General features: G+C 38.0%; 1 long non-coding RNA gene across 1 annotated transcript; it reads right to left on the bottom strand.

Moving 5' to 3' along the window:
• Positions 1-1,007: 1,007 nt before the first annotated feature.
• On the bottom strand, positions 1,008-5,769 carry LOC147520071 (uncharacterized). The gene is made up of 4 exons (XR_015214368.1): positions 5,557-5,769; positions 1,579-1,671; positions 1,320-1,439; positions 1,008-1,216 (listed from the first exon to the last, which is right to left on the bottom strand). It is a non-coding gene; the product is annotated as an uncharacterized LOC147520071 (long non-coding RNA).
• Between the last annotated feature and the right edge of the window lie 1,096 nt (positions 5,770-6,865).

Here is a 6,865-nt window from a genome sequence, read left to right as displayed (position 1 = left end):
CTCAAATAAAAGCTCGTGTAACAAATGAGTTTGATGAAGCTCGGCTCATTTAGTTCAAATAGCATATTTATAGTGTAAAATAACCGAGGGCTCGGAGCTCGACTTGGGATTGGCTCGTTTAAGCTCGGCTCGAGCTAGCTCGTTTACTATATGAGCTGAGCTCGAGCTCAATTTAAAGCTCGTGTAATTAGCGAGCCGAGCTTGAACATGGTAAAGCTCGGCTTGTTTAGCTCGAATTCCACCCTTATTCACATGATCAAATTGAGCCAAATTACACTCTAGGCCCTACAATTGAAGTATAAATCTTAGAACCATTTTAAAATTATATATATAACGTGTAAAACACTACTTACCTCTCCTGGACCAGATGTTGGACCCTGAAATGATGTTTGACCCCGTGTTTTATTCTTATTTACCTTGTTCACACGATTAGATTGAGCCAAATTACACTCTAGGCCCTACAATTGAAGTATAAATCTTAGAACCACGCAACATTATTAAAATTATATATATCACGTGCAAAATGCTACTTGCCTGTCCTAGACCAGATGTTGGCCTCGAAAATGGTGTTTGACCTTCTTGTGTTTTCTTATTTGCTTTGTTACCATGATCTGCTTTGGGCTTTGATGGAGGTTGGGCTGCCTTCCCATTTTTTTTCAGCTATTAGTCAGAAAAATAAAATTTGTAGTTAGAAGGTCAAAATGCATAAAATGGTTGGGTCAAACTGTTGTTGCACAAACACTAGATGCAACGATGAATGATGCACAAATAGATGGCAGGTTACCAATAAAAAAAAAAAAAACACTCACAGTAGTAACTTACTTGTCGCAGCATTTTTACTAGTCTACCAGATTGATGTTTGCGGATGAGTGTATCGTCGATCAATATTGACACTCGTATTGCTGTTTGAAGAGATTTTTTCAGATGGTAAGGAGTTATCTTTGTCCTCCAACCTTCTGACTCTATCCAACAGCAACCTAACGTCTTCCTAAAGACGGTAGTTTTGGTCTTGTTGCTCTTGAATTGTTGATTCCAACTTTGTAACATGTTCCTTTGAGCCACGTTTGTTAACATGGAAATATGTGGTGGGGGTGATCCCCTTTCCAACTGCTCGAGTGCGACCAGGATGCTCGGGTGTGCCCAATGCTAGAGTTAAGATGTCTTTACTTCCTTCAATAACTACCTTTCCCTCCTCTACTTCCTTAGTCAGCACATCCTTCAATTAAGTTTTGAAGTAAACAAGGATTTAGCAAATCCAAATCACAATAAGCATTCATGTCTAACATTAAAACATAATAATAAATGATTAGAAAACTTACAATCTTTTCAGCCACTCTTTCCGTAGCTACTTCAATATATTTTCCTTTTTTTGAGTAAGCTCTTTTCCATATTGAAGGCCTTCAATTTTTTCCATTAAAGGATGGTCCCAACTCTTTTTTCTATGGTTACAAAATAATCACGCAAACGACAGGGTTAATACGATGCATGTCTTCAAAACTCTTTGTTGAAGGTTTATCATACCCAAACAAATTAACAAGTGCCTACATGTATAAATGTTGAGACAGACAATGTACTCACCAATTGTTCTCCAATATCAGCAAATCCCGTCTTGCCCGTCCTGTGGTTATATACTTTTGCTGCTCGCCGCTGTGAATTAAGTTTGCTAATTTCCTGGAAAACATGGAATTAGTTGTCTTTAGGAATAAAAAACAATATATGGGTTTAATGTGATTGGATGTCTTTAATAGTCAAGGAATTAATTATCACAGCACACGTCAAAGGCAATTTGGGGAGGTCACATTCCTATTAACAACCTAGGTTGGCACACAATCCTAGACTATCAAAGGGGGCTGAGTTCAGATGTGCAAAAATACCGCTTGTAGATGACATCCTATGACAGCAACAATTTTGGGGAGGTCACATTCCTATTAACAGACAAGTAAAGAATTTTTAGAGGACCAACTATTTAAAGGTGCTTACTGTGGTGGGTTTGTGCGTACAGTGATTGCCATGTTGTTAGGGCCTATATTGACAACATTCATTGTGTTGACTGGAGAACAAAAGAGTTAATGAGACATTTCGATGCTTAGTCACATGATTTTCATGACTTAATGTTGGCGGCATATGCATTTTCATGACTTAATGTTGGCAGGAAGTCACTACTTAGCTCCTAACTCTCCTCTGCCTAGCTCCAACTCTCACTCGTCATAATGATTTTCATGACTTAATGTTGGCAGGAAGTCACTACTTAGCACTAGCAGCAGAAGGTTCTATTTACACAGCAGTAGTAGCTACCCTACAAGGAATGCATATATAAAGATAGCAGTCACTATCCATATCTCCAACTCTAGCTCGTCACTGAAGCTCTGACAAGACCTCAGATTTAGCTCTATTATATATCCTTGTTCCGAACATTTCCTGAAAGTCGACAAAAAGTTATAAATCAGAGGGGGAAGGCAGGTGAAGTCCTGATAAAACATAAAAATGATAAAGTTTACCTACGAAATGAACGATAAAACTCAAAACGTAAGTAAACTAAAACTTTATTACGTACCTATATTTATCAAATATTTCTACTCTCAATCCTATTGAGATATAGTGGAGTAGATGATTCGTTCCACTCTTAGTCCTTCCGCATGCTGTGTTTTCTAGTCTAATTACTCTTAACTAAAGTCTAATGAGAAATTTACGAAATGATAACTAGACTACGATGCACTACCCACAAGATGCAACTAGTCGACTATTTAAACAACTATGAGAATACTACGTTGATTCTATGATAAGGAGTTAGAGGGGGATTGATTCCACCTTAGCTCAACTCAATCTACTAACGACGAATCGTCGTAATCCGAATTGAACTACTTCGCAGAACAATCTGGTTACTCCTAATCCCTAATTACACATGGCATTTCTACCAATTCATAACTAGCATGTGAACGATTACACCCATTCTCATGGTGAACTAATCATTTCTAGAGTGGAAAAGAAATTACTTAATTTAATTTCTACGATAATCGGAATCAAGCTTTCATAAAGGCTTCTCAACCCCCTCTAATGGAGGTTTAGCCGAGAATCATCACGCTATCATTCCCAATCAAATTCGAACAAGACATGATATAAAGATTTGAACTTTGCTTATTTAAACTCAATTGGAAACTAATCATGCAAGAATTAATTGAAACTAATAATGACAAGTAATTGAATCTAAGAATTGAAACTAAACAATTAATGGAAATGAAACTAGATTATCAAGAACACGATTTTATTAATTTAATGAATAATAAAACAATGATTCAAATACTAAATTAATAATCTATTTTGTTCTAAAGTAATTAATTAAACATGAAACTAGATCTAAAACAAGATATGAAAAACTAATTAATGGAGGCTAACTAATCTAGGTCTAACTATCTACCATTAACAAAGAGTCAAACTTTTGTTTTTATACTTTCAGATCCAAAAATCGTGCATGGGCTTGGAGCCATGTTTTGGGCCAGAGAATCAGGCCCAAAACCCAATTCTTTCAGTCCAAAAAGGCCTCTTCAGCTGCAGTTGGCTTCAACAGACCTTTTGTCTACTTCCACTCCTCTGATTGGGTCAAGACTTAGACCATTGGAAATCTCTTTCCGAGCTGGTCGTTTTGACATAAGGTAGGCCCAATTCTGAGGTCTGAGTCCAAAGATACGGCTTTCGGAAGTTTTGCCGACTTTGTGTCTTTGTTTTACGCCCGGCGTCGACTTTTCAGCTTTTGACCGGGCTTTACAAAGGCTTTATCTTCTTGAATCTTGGCCTTTAATCACGGAACTCCTTAGCAACCGACCTTTGCTCCTTTATCTCGCTAAAGTGGCACATTTCTGCACATAATGGACTTTGAAGCCTGAAATGCATAAAAACACGTAATCAGTATTAACTCTTAATTGTTACTCACATAATTGGTCTAAAAGTATGACTGTTACAGGGTTAAAACTACAGTTTTGGGCTCTTATCAAGTCCTTTCCTCTGAAACTGGCAATGCCCTGGATTTCATCGGAACTGGAAGGAGAATCAAAGGTAAGCCAAAGCTTTCCGCATAACGTCACTACCCATTCCCTATAAGCCATAGCTCCTCACTCTTCACTGACGCAACTATAGCTCCTAACTCTCCTCTGCCTAGCTCCAACTCTCACTCGTCATAATAGTTTTGTTTCGTTCTCTGTTGTAAACAAAATTTTAGTGAGCTTACGCTTGGGGCCATGTAGCTAATTAAAGCTTAGAATATAATGGAAGAGCGACTTCAGGGAAAAACATTATTGAAGCAAACAAAACGGATGAGACCTACTAAAGTTCTAATTTTCTGGAAAATATTTTGTACAACTTATATTTAACAACAAGACCATGAATTACTGAATTCCACTGGGCATGAATTACTGGGGAGAATTTTCTATTTCTTTTTTGAGAAACAGTCCTCGGAAGATTAATGGTTAAGTGATAAAGAGGACCACACACAAAAATGGGGTGTAATCCAATAACCCAAATCTCTAACCTTTGCATGTAGATGAGAAAAGAAAGTCTATTTTTTGGAGTTCATACTTGTGAACCAAGTGTATGCCAGCTTGTCAAGACCCAGGACTTGCTAATCAACTACAGTCGGTACATTTTCATACAATAGCGCCTATGTTAAAAACAATCATCAAGCATTAGGCTTCTCCCAGTTCATTTCCATAGAGGTCTAAAGTGTATAATGCTTTCCAAGACATAATCTCTTGAGGATTTTCAACCGGGAATTATGACTGGTGTATAACAGTTTACATAGAGGTCTAAGTGTATAATAGTTTTTCCAAAGACATAATCTCTTGAGGATTGTGCTCGGAAAGAAATCGATTGCTTTCTATATTGTTTATTTCATCGCAAGGTGGAAGCGGTGTTTGAAATGTAAAGTTTTCGTGCACCATCTCCATTTTCCACAGCCGAGAGAATGCGTGTGATTCAAATTATCAAGGTCTATAGGTCCACTACTCCAATCGGACCATGAATTACTAAATTCCACTAGGCAAAGATGAAAAGAGAGGTCTTAAAGGGCAATAAAGTTTCCAGTTGGCTATCCAAGGGTAGGATGCACACCGCCCTACGGCGGACTTAAGGATACTAAGAAGACTTGATGTTCGTAATGTAGAGCAGACTAAGAAGACTTGATGTTCTGAATGGACTTTAAGGATACTAAGAAGACTTGATGTTCAGAACAGACTTGATACTAAGAAGACTTCACTGGGTAATATCAGTCAAATTCTTACAAGTCTAAGACTTATAAGTCCCCTGATATTCTCTACAACAGCTAATAGGTGATTGTTTTCAAGGTCTAAAGGCAATCGAAGGCCGAGTTTTTGAATATTCGATCTGCTTCAACTAATAAACTGATGAAGACCCTCTCTACTACCACCATCATAGAGTAATAGTGAATTAAGAGAACTGCAATGTTCAGCTAATAGTAATAAAATTCTATCAACAATAGTCCTAAAGTTCTAATTTCCAATTCTTGTAGAGCTTTTAAACACTTTATAAAGGATGTAAATGAATTACCATCTCCAATACCTTCACAGCTTCTCAATTCCAACCTTTTGAGCTTAGTGCAACTTCTCCACAACCAGCCCAAACCGCAATCCCCGACCCCAACACCTGATACACTAAGACACTCTAAAGGCAACTCCGATGATTTATGTGAAACACTAGACACCCCCACTTCATATTCTTCATCAAATTCCAATCAAAATTCCTCTTCTCCATCAAAGTCAAATTCCCCTGTTTCAACTCTATTTTGAAACTTAGTAAAACAAAGTATTTTAAGAGAAGGGAAGTAAATAAGCCAAGAGAAAGAAAGAGGTAAAGAACAAGAGATTGTAAGAGAAGTAATATGTTTACAACAAGAAGATAGAGAAAGAAGAGCAGAATAATAATAGAGGCGGATTCACATGCAGCAGTCAAAGCTTTTAATGGGAATGCCATTCCATGGACACTAAGAGCTAGATAGATGCAAGCAACTAGGAACATACAGGACTGGAAGTTATTTACTCGGCTTTTCTATAACTTTGCCCCTATTCTGTTCTCCATTTTGATTGTCCATAAAATTATGGGCAAATCATTGTCACTTAAGTAGTACCATCCCTTCCACATCAACAAGAGCCTCTACTACCTTTACAAAGACTCTCTTTCTCTTTGGTCCATTTGGCCTGAAAGAGTGAAGGCCATTACGAACAGCTCCGAAGGGATCAGCGTCCGCTTGTCCTGAAGGCTAACATCATCAGCCCCAACTCACGAGGCTTAATTGTTCTTCGAACGATAAGTAGCTCTAGACCCTGACCCAAGAAGTTGTAATCAATCCAACTTTTAGCTGATGTCATAGTAGAAGAATTGGAGTTTATCCTTCATTCATGACGTCCACATTCGTACAACAGCTATTCTAAAACCTGAAAAGCTAAGTTTATTTGCATCTTCAATAGGAATTTCTGTTGTAGAACCACCTACCAAGTCCCTCAACTACCCCTGTTCTAGTACCAGAAAATATTCCAAATATGTCGTATACGGTCGACTCGACCTCGTTACATCGGTTTCTCCTTAATAGACATAGGTTCCTGCAACGAACTCTTATAGATGTCGGGCTGTTTTCTTTCTCCTATAGCTAACGAACAAGCAAGGGATGAGCGGGCTACTTGTGAAAGCCGTGATAGCGTTAGCTTTAGTTTTCTTTGCTGCATCGCTTTTCTTGGTCGTTAGTGCTCATCCCTTGCTTGTTGGGACTAATTGTTCAATCAATCAATAGGTGGTTACAAAGACTAGCATCTGTGGAGAATTTCACGACAATGCCTAAGTCGAAAGCAACTTATAGTTGAAC

This window comes from Coptis chinensis, chromosome 2 (assembly GCF_015680905.1).
Source record: "Coptis chinensis isolate HL-2020 chromosome 2, ASM1568090v1, whole genome shotgun sequence".
NCBI lineage: Eukaryota > Viridiplantae > Streptophyta > Magnoliopsida > Ranunculales > Ranunculaceae > Coptis > Coptis chinensis.
The sequence above is the reverse complement of the archived record's forward strand: the minus strand, read 5'-3'. Positions and strand labels throughout refer to the sequence as shown.